The sequence below is a fragment of the Micropterus salmoides genome, unplaced genomic scaffold, assembly GCF_014851395.1.
Source record: "Micropterus salmoides isolate LMB-PRFRI ecotype aquatic unplaced genomic scaffold, ASM1485139v1 Ms_hic_scaffold_3427, whole genome shotgun sequence".
Taxonomy (NCBI): domain Eukaryota; kingdom Metazoa; phylum Chordata; class Actinopteri; order Centrarchiformes; family Centrarchidae; genus Micropterus; species Micropterus salmoides.
In genome coordinates this window covers 17,433-28,749 of record NW_024042737.1, presented here as the reverse complement: position 1 = coordinate 28,749, position 11,317 = coordinate 17,433, and the positions used below count along the sequence as shown (strand labels likewise).

The 11,317-nt window shown below is 49.1% G+C and overlaps 1 long non-coding RNA gene across 1 annotated transcript; it reads right to left on the bottom strand.

Annotated features, from left to right (window-relative positions):
• Position 1: 1 nt before the first annotated feature.
• Positions 2–10,259, bottom strand: LOC119884424. Its single transcript, XR_005441012.1, has 3 exons — positions 10,026–10,259; positions 8,822–8,905; positions 2–859 (listed from the first exon to the last, which is right to left on the bottom strand). It is a non-coding gene; the product is annotated as an uncharacterized LOC119884424 (long non-coding RNA).
• Positions 10,260–11,317: the final 1,058 nt, after the last annotated feature.

Here is an 11,317-nt window from a genome sequence, read left to right as displayed (position 1 = left end):
CTACTTCAACTTTAACTTTATTGTCCCTGAGGACTAAAACACAGACTTAAGATACATGAAACAATAAAATACAGTAAATATAAAATTAAAGCAAATAATAAAAACTCACCACACAAGCTCAATAATAATAATATAACAGCTGATCATCAGCTGATCCAAGAAGTTTCCTTCTGCAGCAAACTCATTTGTCAGTTTACAAAATAAAACTTTCATCTAATCCTCAAAAAAAATCTATTTGTTTCTGTGAGACAAAGATCATTTCACAGACATAGCGGCTGACGCCACCGGTTAGTTTGTGCACGACTGTTTTGAAGCCTCTTGTTTGGTATTTGGGCAGACGCCATCTTGGTTTTGTGGAACCAGAAGTGAGTCTAAGCCCCGCCCCTTCCTGTGGACCACCATGGGACATTAGTTTGGTAAAAATGTACGTTAGTCAACGGCAACTAATGTTTAGATCCTGTTTGAAATGTGCCTTGAATTACACACGATGTTTGTCATGATCACTGACGCTAACACAACTGAAGCTAACGTCAAAGAGCTTCCAAGCATAGATGATGTGATGATGAAAGGACCAAGAGTCGTTGAATTGAAAAAATGACTGCCGTACATATTTTTTCTGTGGCGTGGAAGGGGAAGGGCTTAATGCGCCATATATCTTCTATTTTTCTCTAAAAGGGACAAACATTTACGGAATGGTTTAGGATGTTCCACATTAGCTTCACTTTTCAAACTGGGAGGTCCTGCTGGGATTTAAGGGTGTTTAAGGAGGGTTGGGTGTGGTTTCTGTGATTGAAAAGTGCTGGGCAGAGTCATCCCTGTGCTCTCTCGCCAGTTTCAGGGTCAACGTCATCGTCCAGATCTGAAACAGGAAGAAGAAAAATGGTAGAAAATTGAAGCAACCAAAACTTTTTATGAGTCACCTGTACGCAGTCGTAGCCCCGCTGTTTATCTGTACGCAGTCGTAGTCCCGCTGTTTATCTGTACGCAGTCGTAGTCCCGCTGTTTATCTGTACGCAGTCGTAGTCCCGCTGTTTATCTGTACGCAGTCGTAGTCCCGCTGTTTATCTGTACGCAGTCGTACGCAGTCGTAGCCCCACTGTTTATCTGTACGCAGTCATAGTCCCGCTGTTTATCTGTAGGCAGTCATAGTCCCGCTGTTTATCTGTACGCAGTCGTAGTCCCGCTGTTTATCTGTACGCAGTCGTAGCCCTGCTGTTTATCTGTACGCAGTCATAGTCCCGCTGTTTATCTGTTTGTCTGTATGCAGTCATAGTCCCGCTGTTTATCTGTACACAGTCTTAGCCCCACTGTTTATCTCTTTATCTGTACGCAGTCGTACGCAGTCGTAGTCCCGCTGTTTATCTGTACACAGTCTTAGCCCCACTGTTTATCTCTTTATCTGTACGCAGTCGTAGCCCCACTGTTTATCTGTACGCAGTCGTAGTCCCGCTGTTTATCTGTACGCAGTCGTACACAGTCATAGTCCCGCTGTTTATCTGTACGCAGTCGTAGCCCTGCTGTTTATCTGTACGCAGTCATAGTCCCGCTGTTTATCTGTTTGTCTGTATGCAGTCATAGTCCCGCTGTTTATCTGTACACAGTCTTAGCCCCACTGTTTATCTCTTTATCTGTACGCAGTCGTACGCAGTCGTAGTCCCGCTGTTTATCTGTACACAGTCTTAGCCCCACTGTTTATCTCTTTATCTGTACGCAGTCGTAGCCCCACTGTTTATCTGTACGCAGTCGTAGTCCCGCTGTTTATCTGTACGCAGTCGTACACAGTCATAGTCCCGCTGTTTATCTGTACGCAGTCGTAGCCCCGCTGTTTATCTGTACGCAGTCGTAGCCCCGCTGTTTATCTGTACGCAGTCGTAGTCCCGCTGTTTATCTGTACGCAGTCGTACACAGTCATAGTCCCGCTGTTTATCTGTACGCAGTCGTAGCCCCGCTGTTTATCTGTACGCAGTCGTAGCCCCGCTGTTTATCTGTACGCAGTCGTAGTCCCGCTGTTTATCTGTACGCAGTCGTACGCAGTCATACGCAGTCATAGTCCCGCTGTTTATCTGTACGCAGTCGTAGTCCCGCTGTTTATCTGTACACAGTCTTAGCCCCACTGTTTATCTCTTTATCTGTATGCAGTCGTACGCAGTCGTAGTCCCGCTGTTTATCTGTACACAGTCTTAGCCCCACTGTTTATCTCTTTATCTGTACGCAGTCGTAGCCCCACTGTTTCTGTTTATCTGTACGTAGTCGTAGCCCCGCTGTTTATCTGTATGCAGTCGCAGCCCCACTGTTTCTGTTTATCTGTACGTAGTTGTAGTCCCGCTGTTTATCTGTACGCAGTCGTACACAGTCGTAGTCGCGCTGTTTATCTGTACACAGTCGTAGCCCCACTGTTTATCTGTTTATCTGTACGCAGTCGTAGCCCCGCTGTTTCTGTTTGTCTGTACGCAGTCGTAGCCCCGCTGTTTATCTGTACGCAGTCGTAGCCCCGCTGTTTATCTGTACGCAGTCGTAGTCCCGCTGTTTATCTGTACGCAGTCGTAGCCCCGCTGTTTATCTGTACGCAGTCATAGTCCCGCTGTTTATCTGTACGCAGTCATAGTCCCGCTGTTTATCTGTACGCAGTTGTAGCCCCACTGTTTCTGTTTGTCTGTACGCAGTCGTAGCCCCACTGTTTATCTGTTTATCTGTACGCAGTCGTAGCCCCACTGTTTCTGTTTGTCTGTAGGCAGTCGTAGCCCCGCTGTTTATCTGTACGCAGTCGTAGCCCCGCTGTTTATCTGTTTATCTGTAGGCAGTCGTAGCCCCACTGTTTCTGTTTGTCTGTAGGCAGTCGTAGCCCCGCTGTTTGTCTGTACGCAGTCGTAGCCCCGCTGTTTGTCTGTACGCAGTCGTAGCCCCGCTGTTTATCTGTACGCAGTCGTAGCGCCGCTGTTTATCTGTTTGTCTGTAGGCAGTCGTAGCGCCGCTGTTTATCTGTTTGTCTGTAGGCAGTCGTAGCCCCGCTGTTTATCTGTAGGCAGTCGTAGCCCCGCTGTTTATCTGTTTGTCTGTAGGCAGTCGTAGCCCCGCTGTTTATCTGTTTGTCTGTAGGCAGTCGTAGCCCCGCTGTTTATCTGTTTATCTGTAGGCAGTCGTAGCCCGGCTGTTTATCTGTTTATCTGTAGGCAGTCGTAGCCCCGCTGTTTATCTGTAGGCAGTCGTAGCCCCGCTGTTTATCTGTTTGTCTGTAGGCAGTCGTAGCCCCGCTGTTTATCTGTAGGCAGTCGTAGCCCCGCTGTTTATCTGTTTATCTGTAGGCAGTCGTAGCCCCGCTGTTTATCTGTAGGCAATCGTAGCCCCGCTGTTTATCTGTTTATCTGTAGGCAGTCGTAGCCCCGCTGTTTATCTGTTTGTCTGTAGGCAGTCGTAGCCCGCTGTTTGTCTGTACGCAGTCGTAGCCCCACTGTTTATCTGTTTATCTGTACGCAGTCGTAGCCCCGCTGTTTATCTGTACGCAGTCGTAGCCCCGCTGTTTATCTGTTTGTCTGTAGGCAGTCGTAGCCCCGCTGTTTATCTGTACGCAGTCGTAGCCCCGCTGTTTGTCTGTAGGCAGTCGTAGCCCCGCTGTTTATCTGTTTATCTGTAGGCAGTCGTAGCCCCGCTGTTTATCTGTAGGCAGTCGTAGCCCGGCTGTTTATCTGTTTATCTGTAGGCAGTCGTAGCCCCGCTGTTTATCTGTAGGCAGTCGTAGCCCCGCTGTTTATCTGTTTGTCTGTAGGCAGTCGTAGCCCCGCTGTTTATCTGTAGGCAGTCGTAGCCCCGCTGTTTATCTGTTTATCTGTAGGCAGTCGTAGCCCCGCTGTTTATCTGTAGGCAATCGTAGCCCCGCTGTTTATCTGTTTATCTGTAGGCAGTCGTAGCCCCGCTGTTTATCTGTTTGTCTGTAGGCAGTCGTAGCCCCGCTGTTTATCTGTTTGTCTGTAGGCAGTCGTAGCCCCGCTGTTTATCTGTACGCAGTCGTAGCCCCGCTGTTTATCTGTACGCAGTCGTAGCCCCGCTGTTTATCTGTTTGTCTGTAGGCAGTCGTAGCCCCACTGTTTATCTGTTTGTCTGTAGGCAGTCGTAGCCCCACTGTTTATTTGTTTGTCTGTAGGCAGTCGTAGCCCCGCTGTTTATCTGTTTGTCTGTAGGCAGTCGTAGCCCCGCTGTTTATCTGTAGGCAGTCGTAGCCCCGCTGTTTATCTGTTTATCTGTAGGCAGTCATAGCCCCGCTGTTTATCTGTACGCAGTCGTAGTCCCGCTGTTTATCTGTAGGCAGTCATAGTCCCGCTGTTTATCTGTAGGCAGTCATAGCCCCGCTGTTTATCTGTACGCAGTCATAGTCCCGCTGTTTATCTGTACGCAGTCGTAGCCCCGCTGTTTATCAGTACGCAGTCATAGTCCCGCTGTTTATCTGTACGCAGTCGTACGCAGTCGTAGTCCCGCGGTTTATCTGTACGCAGTCGTACGCAGTCGTAGTCCCGCTGTTTATCTGTACACAGTCTTAGCCCCACTGTTTATCTCTTTATCTGTACGCAGTCGTACGCAGTCGTAGTCCCGCTGTTTATCTGTACACAGTCTTAGCCCCACTGTTTATCTCTTTATCTGTACGCAGTCGTAGCCCCACTGTTTCTGTTTATCTGTAGGCAGTCGTAGCCCCGCTGTTTATCTGTTTGTCTGTACGCAGTTGTAGCCCCGCTGTTTATCTGTACGCAGTCGTAGTCCCGCTGTTTATCTGTACGCAGTCGTACGCAGTTGTAGCCCCGCTGTTTATCTGTACGCAGTCATAGTCCCGCTGTTTATCTGTAGGCAGTCGTAGCCCCGCTGTTTATCTGTACGCAGTCATAGTCCCGCTGTTTATCTGTACGCAGTCATAGTCCCGCTGTTTATCTGTACGCAGTCATAGTCCCGCTGTTTATCTGTACGCAGTCGTACGCAGTCATAGTCCCGCTGTTTATCTGTACGCAGTCGTAGCCCCGCTGTTTATCTGTACGCAGTCATAGTCCCGCTGTTTATCTGTACGCAGTCATAGTCCCGCTGTTTATCTGTACGCAGTCGTACGCAGTCATAGTCCCGCTGTTTATCTGTAGGCAGTCGTAGCCCCACTGTTTATCTCTTTATCTGTACGCAGTCGTAGCCCCGCTGTTTATCTGTTTATCTGTACGCAGTCGTAGCCCCGCTGTTTATCTGTTTGTCTGTAGGCAGTCGTAGCCCCGCTGTTTATCTGTACGCAGTCATAGTCCCGCTGTTTATCTGTACGCAGTCATAGTCCCGCTGTTTATCTGTACGCAGTCGTACGCAGTCATAGTCCCGCTGTTTATCTGTACGCAGTCGTAGCCCCGCTGTTTATCTGTACGCAGTCATAGTCCCGCTGTTTATCTGTACGCAGTCATAGTCCCGCTGTTTATCTGTACGCAGTCGTACGCAGTCATAGTCCCGCTGTTTATCTGTAGGCAGTCGTAGCCCCACTGTTTATCTCTTTATCTGTACGCAGTCGTAGCCCCGCTGTTTATCTGTTTATCTGTACGCAGTCGTAGCCCCGCTGTTTATCTGTTTGTCTGTAGGCAGTCGTAGCCCCGCTGTTTATCTGTTTGTCTGTAGGCAGTCGTAGCCCCGCTGTTTATCTGTAGGCAGTCGTAGCCCCGCTGTTTATCTGTAGGCAGTCGTAGCCCCGCTGTTTATCTGTTATCTGTAGGCAGTCGTAGCCCCGCTGTTTATCTGTAGGCAGTCGTAGCCCCGCTGTTTATCTGTTTGTCTGTAGGCAGTCGTAGCCCCGCTGTTTATCTGTAGGCAGTCGTAGCCCGCTGTTTATCTGTTTATCTGTAGGCAGTCGTAGCCCCGCTGTTTATCTGTTTGTCTGTAGGCAGTCGTAGCCCCGCTGTTTATCTGTAGGCAGTCGTAGCCCCGCTGTTTATCTGTTTATCTGTAGGCAGTCGTAGCCCCGCTGTTTATCTGTTTGTCTGTAGGCAGTCGTAGCCCCGCTGTTTATCTGTTTGTCTGTAGGCAGTCGTAGCCCCGCTGTTTATCTGTTTATCTGTAGGCAGTCGTAGCCCCGCTGTTTATCTGTAGGCAGTCGTAGCCCCGCTGTTTATCTGTAGGCAGTCGTAGCCCCGCTGTTTATCTGTTTGTCTGTAGGCAGTCGTAGCCCCGCTGTTTATCTGTAGGCAGTCGTAGCCCCGCTGTTTATCTGTTTATCTGTAGGCAGTCGTAGCCCCGCTGTTTATCTGTAGGCAGTCGTAGCCCCGCTGTTTATCTGTTTATCTGTAGGCAGTCGTAGCCCCGCTGTTTATCTGTAGGCAGTCGTAGCCCCGCTGTTTATCTGTAGGCAGTCGTAGCCCGCTGTTTATCTGTAGGCAGTCGTAGCCCCGCTGTTTATCTGTAGGCAGTCGTAGCCCCGCTGTTTATCTGTTTATCTGTAGGCAGTCGTAGCCCCGCTGTTTATCTGTAGGCAGTCGTAGCCCCGCTGTTTATCTGTTTGTCTGTAGGCAGTCGTAGCCCCGCTGTTTATCTGTTTGTCTGTAGGCAGTCGTAGCCCCGCTGTTTATCTGTTTGTCTGTAGGCAGTCGTAGCCCCGCTGTTTATCTGTTTGTCTGTAGGCAGTCGTAGCCCCGCTGTTTATCTGTTTGTCTGTAGGCAGTCGTAGCCCCGCTGTTTATCTGTAGGCAGTCGTAGCCCCGCTGTTTATCTGTAGGCAGTCGTAGCCCCGCTGTTTATCTGTTTGTCTGTAGGCAGTCGTAGCCCCGCTGTTTATCTGTAGGCAGTCGTAGCCCCGCTGTTTATCTGTAGGCAGTCGTAGCCCCGCTGTTTATCTGTAGGCAGTCGTAGCCCCGCTGTTTATCTGTAGGCAGTCGTAGCCCCGCTGTTTATCTGTAGGCAGTCGTAGCCCCGCTGTTTATCTGTTTGTCTGTAGGCAGTCGTAGCCCCGCTGTTTATCTGTAGGCAGTCGTAGCCCCGCTGTTTATCTGTTTATCTGTAGGCAGTCGTAGCCCCGCTGTTTATCTGTAGGCAGTCGTAGCCCCGCTGTTTATCTGTTTATCTGTAGGCAGTCGTAGCCCCGCTGTTTATCTGTTTGTCTGTAGGCAGTCGTAGCCCCGCTGTTTATCTGTAGGCAGTCGTAGCCCGCTGTTTATCTGTTTATCTGTAGGCAGTCGTAGCCCCGCTGTTTATCTGTTTGTCTGTAGGCAGTCGTAGCCCCGCTGTTTATCTGTTTGTCTGTAGGCAGTCGTAGCCCCGCTGTTTATCTGTAGGCAGTCGTAGCCCCGCTGTTTATCTGTAGGCAGTCGTAGCCCCGCTGTTTATCTGTAGGCAGTCGTAGCCCCGCTGTTTATCTGTTTGTCTGTAGGCAGTCGTAGCCCCGCTGTTTATCTGTAGGCAGTCGTAGCCCCGCTGTTTATCTGTTTGTCTGTACGCAGTCGTAGCCCCGCTGTTTATCTGTAGGCAGTCGTAGCCCCGCTGTTTATCTGTTTGTCTGTAGGCAGTCGTAGCCCCGCTGTTTATCTGTAGGCAGTCGTAGCCCCGCTGTTTATCTGTAGGCAGTCGTAGCCCCGCTGTTTATCTGTAGGCAGTCGTAGCCCCGCTGTTTATCTGTTTGTCTGTACGCAGTCGTAGCCCCGCTGTTTATCTGTAGGCAGTCGTAGCCCCGCTGTTTATCTGTTTGTCTGTACGCAGTCGTAGCCCCGCTGTTTATCTGTAGGCAGTCGTAGCCCCGCTGTTTATCTGTTTGTCTGTAGGCAGTCGTAGCCCCGCTGTTTATCTGTAGGCAGTCGTAGCCCAGCTGTTTATCTGTTTGTCTGTAGGCAGTCGTAGCCCCGCTGTTTATCTGTTTGTCTGTACGCAGTCGTAGCCCCGCTGTTTATCTGTAGGCAGTCGTAGCCCCGCTGTTTATCTGTTTGTCTGTAGGCAGTCGTAGCCCCGCTGTTTATCTGTTTGTCTGTAGGCAGTCGTAGCCCCGCTGTTTATCTGTAGGCAGTCGTAGCCCCGCTGTTTATCTGTACGCAGTCGTAGCCCCGCTGTTTGTCTGTAGGCAGTCGTAGCCCCGCTGTTTATCTGTAGGCAGTCGTAGCCCCGCTGTTTGTCTGTAGGCAGTCGTAGCCCCGCTGTTTATCTGTTTGTCTGTAGGCAGTCGTAGCCCCGCTGTTTATCTGTTTGTCTGTACGCAGTCGTAGCCCCGCTGTTTATCTGTAGGCAGTCGTAGCCCCGCTGTTTATCTGTACGCAGTCGTAGCCCCGCTGTTTATCTGTACGCAGTCGTAGCCCCGCTGTTTATCTGTAGGCAGTCGTAGCCCCGCTGTTTATCTGTAGGCAGTCGTAGCCCCGCTGTTTATCTGTTTGTCTGTAGGCAGTCGTAGCCCCGCTGTTTATCTGTTTGTCTGTACGCAGTCGTAGCCCCGCTGTTTATCTGTACGCAGTCGTAGCCCCGCTGTTTATCTGTACGCAGTCGTAGCCCCGCTGTTTATCTGTACGCAGTCGTAGCCCCGCTGTTTATCTGTAGGCAGTCGTAGCCCCGCTGTTTATCTGTAGGCAGTCGTAGCCCCGCTGTTTATCTGTTTGTCTGTAGGCAGTCGTAGCCCCGCTGTTTATCTGTTTGTCTGTAGGCAGTCGTAGCCCCGCTGTTTATCTGTTTGTCTGTAGGCAGTCGTAGCCCCGCTGTTTATCTGTTTGTCTGTAGGCAGTCGTAGCCCGCTGTTTATCTGTAGGCAGTCGTAGCCCCGCTGTTTATCTGTTTGTCTGTAGGCAGTCGTAGCCCCGCTGTTTATCTGTACGCAGTCGTAGCCCCGTCAACAATTTCCCCTTCTCACCCATACAGTCCTCAGCTCTGCTCTCGGGGTTCTCCTGGTTCTGCTGGTTCTCTGCAGCTGGAGGATCTTCATCCATGTGAACATCTGCATGTCAGACAGACAAATCAGCAGAAAGATTAACAGTTTGGTTCAAACTGTAAACTAAGTGTTAGTGTACTGGACATCATTGGCTGAGGGCTGTGAGCCAACGGCCATGTGCTGGTCCAGTCTTTCACCGAATGATCCTCTTTATAATAATAAACAGCTCCTGTTTAGTGTCACTACTCGTGTGTTTTTGTAATAAACATGGTTTGGAGACCAGATAGTCGTCAGCTCGTGTAGTGTGTGACCTCATTCACCGATCAGACACGTAGTGTGAACCAATGACTTCAAGACTCCTGTCATAAGACGGCAGGTCGTGTAGTCTGAACTAGGCTTTAGCTGTTGCACTCCGGTTGTGCTGACCCCTGTTAATTGCCCAAATGTGAGAATCTCGACTGCATCATTTCTGGTAGAGGGGGGGCGGTGCGCACTCCTCTGTCTTTTAGGGTTGGCAGTATCTCAGCCCGAAAGGATTTGGTTTGGGAACTGGAGGGTCGCTGGTTTGAGTCCAGATCAGTCATATGGACTGTTAGCTGCAGAGGTGGCAGTTCACCTCCTGGTCCCTGCAGAAGGTGCCCTTGAGCAAGGTCCTGAACCCCTAACTGCTTCCCGAGCCCTGCCCGAGTCTGCCCACTGCTCCTAATTAGGATGGGGTCACCATTCCAAGCTTATCTTGTTGGGCCACTGTAGTATGTTAGAACAAAACTCCAGACTAAACCAGGGACTAAAGGAGGACCTGGACCTGCACTAATCTTCAGTTGACTGGACTGCTGTAACGGATCAGATAGCTGCAGCTGACGTGACAGGAACCATCGCAGCGTGTAAATGTGGCGCCGATCGATCGGTGCATCTACAACCTACTTTAATGTGGAATCTGCATCAGAGACGCGCTGCAGGGGAAACTCTGCCGCCTCCAGTTTTCAGGAATGAAAAGAATAAAAAGAATGAAGTGCAGAGTTCTGACAGAAAACAGTTAACATGAACTTTAAATACTGAAAACTATAAACAACAAAGTGAACAGGTGGAAAAATTCACCTGCTTTCTGTTTAATGATGAAACATGAAGGGTTAAACTTTTTAAAGCTGAACGCTTCAGTGAGATTCAGTTTGCTGAACGAACTGACCGTATGTTTGTCTGCGCAGCTTCCTGAACGGCCAGTTGTCCCTGAGCCGCAGCAGGCAGGACTTCCTCCTCACGGGCACAGACTCCATAGAGAAAACGCTCGATTTAAGAGGTGTGAAACTCTGTTTAAACAAAGAGTTTCCTTCAGCCTGGGAAGACTTCCGTCAATACAAAGTCTCTGAGAGCAGCGAGAGTCTCTGTCGACAGACTACCTGCACACGCCTCACCTGAGCCTTCAAAATAAAAGCCCTGCCTATAAACACAGGCAGTCTCTGTGAATGTTCCTCTTTCCTGATGGACCCGAGTCAGTCTGAACAAAATGTGACTGATGGCTCATGAACCTTTTAAATGTGGTCTGTTTATTGTAAATATTAAACTAACAGAGAGTTATAATTCATTGTATTGTTGTGATTCAGATTAGCAGCATGAAGGTTTGTCTCTGTTCCTGTCTCCTGTTTAAATAAAGGTTGAATGAATGTGTCAGGGTTTCATACTTCTCTAATGTAAATGTTTGTTCACACAGCTGTGGCCTGCACTACGAAGGGAGTTCAGCCTCCTCAGAGTTACAAACTGATCTCCTACACTGGAGTTAAACTACGAAGGTGGATCAGATGTTGGTTAGCTGAGTCCGTGTTATTGGAGTTAGTGCGCGTTCGCATAAAAGCGCGTGTTCGGCCGTTTTTTCGCGACGGCGCATGCTCCGTATTTCTCCAGAGGAATGCACGTCGGTGGTGTCAGGAAATTATGAATGTAAAGACAAGTTAACTCTAAATCTAATATCGTGGCGGGCGACAGAGCCAAGGAGGCGTGTTGGCATCACATGGAGTAAATTTGTAGCCTAATTATCTTATTGTAGTTCAGATCTCCATTCTGTATTTTATAGGCTCTTCTTTCATGTGTAATATGATTTAAAGGTACGACTGCACATGAGGTCCACTGGAATAGAAGAAAAGGAGCCAGCGGAGAGGGGGAATAATCCGAGACAGAATTTAATTTCCAAGATTAATCTACATGTAAAGAACTTGAATATTCTCTGACATTATAGTCACATTTATGAGAGAAACTTCACTTTGCAAGGCTGCAACATCACGCACACACACACTGCTGCCGTGTAGTGTGCACTGCCATCGGATTCAGCAGTGAGGAAATACTCCTGAGTTTAGCCCACAACCATGCACCTTAGAGACTTTGGATCGGCCGTATTCAGAAGAAAACTAGGATCGATAGCTTCGATTTTTTATGACATTAATTTAGGGGAATTTCCGATTTTTCTTCTTATAAATTTCACACTTT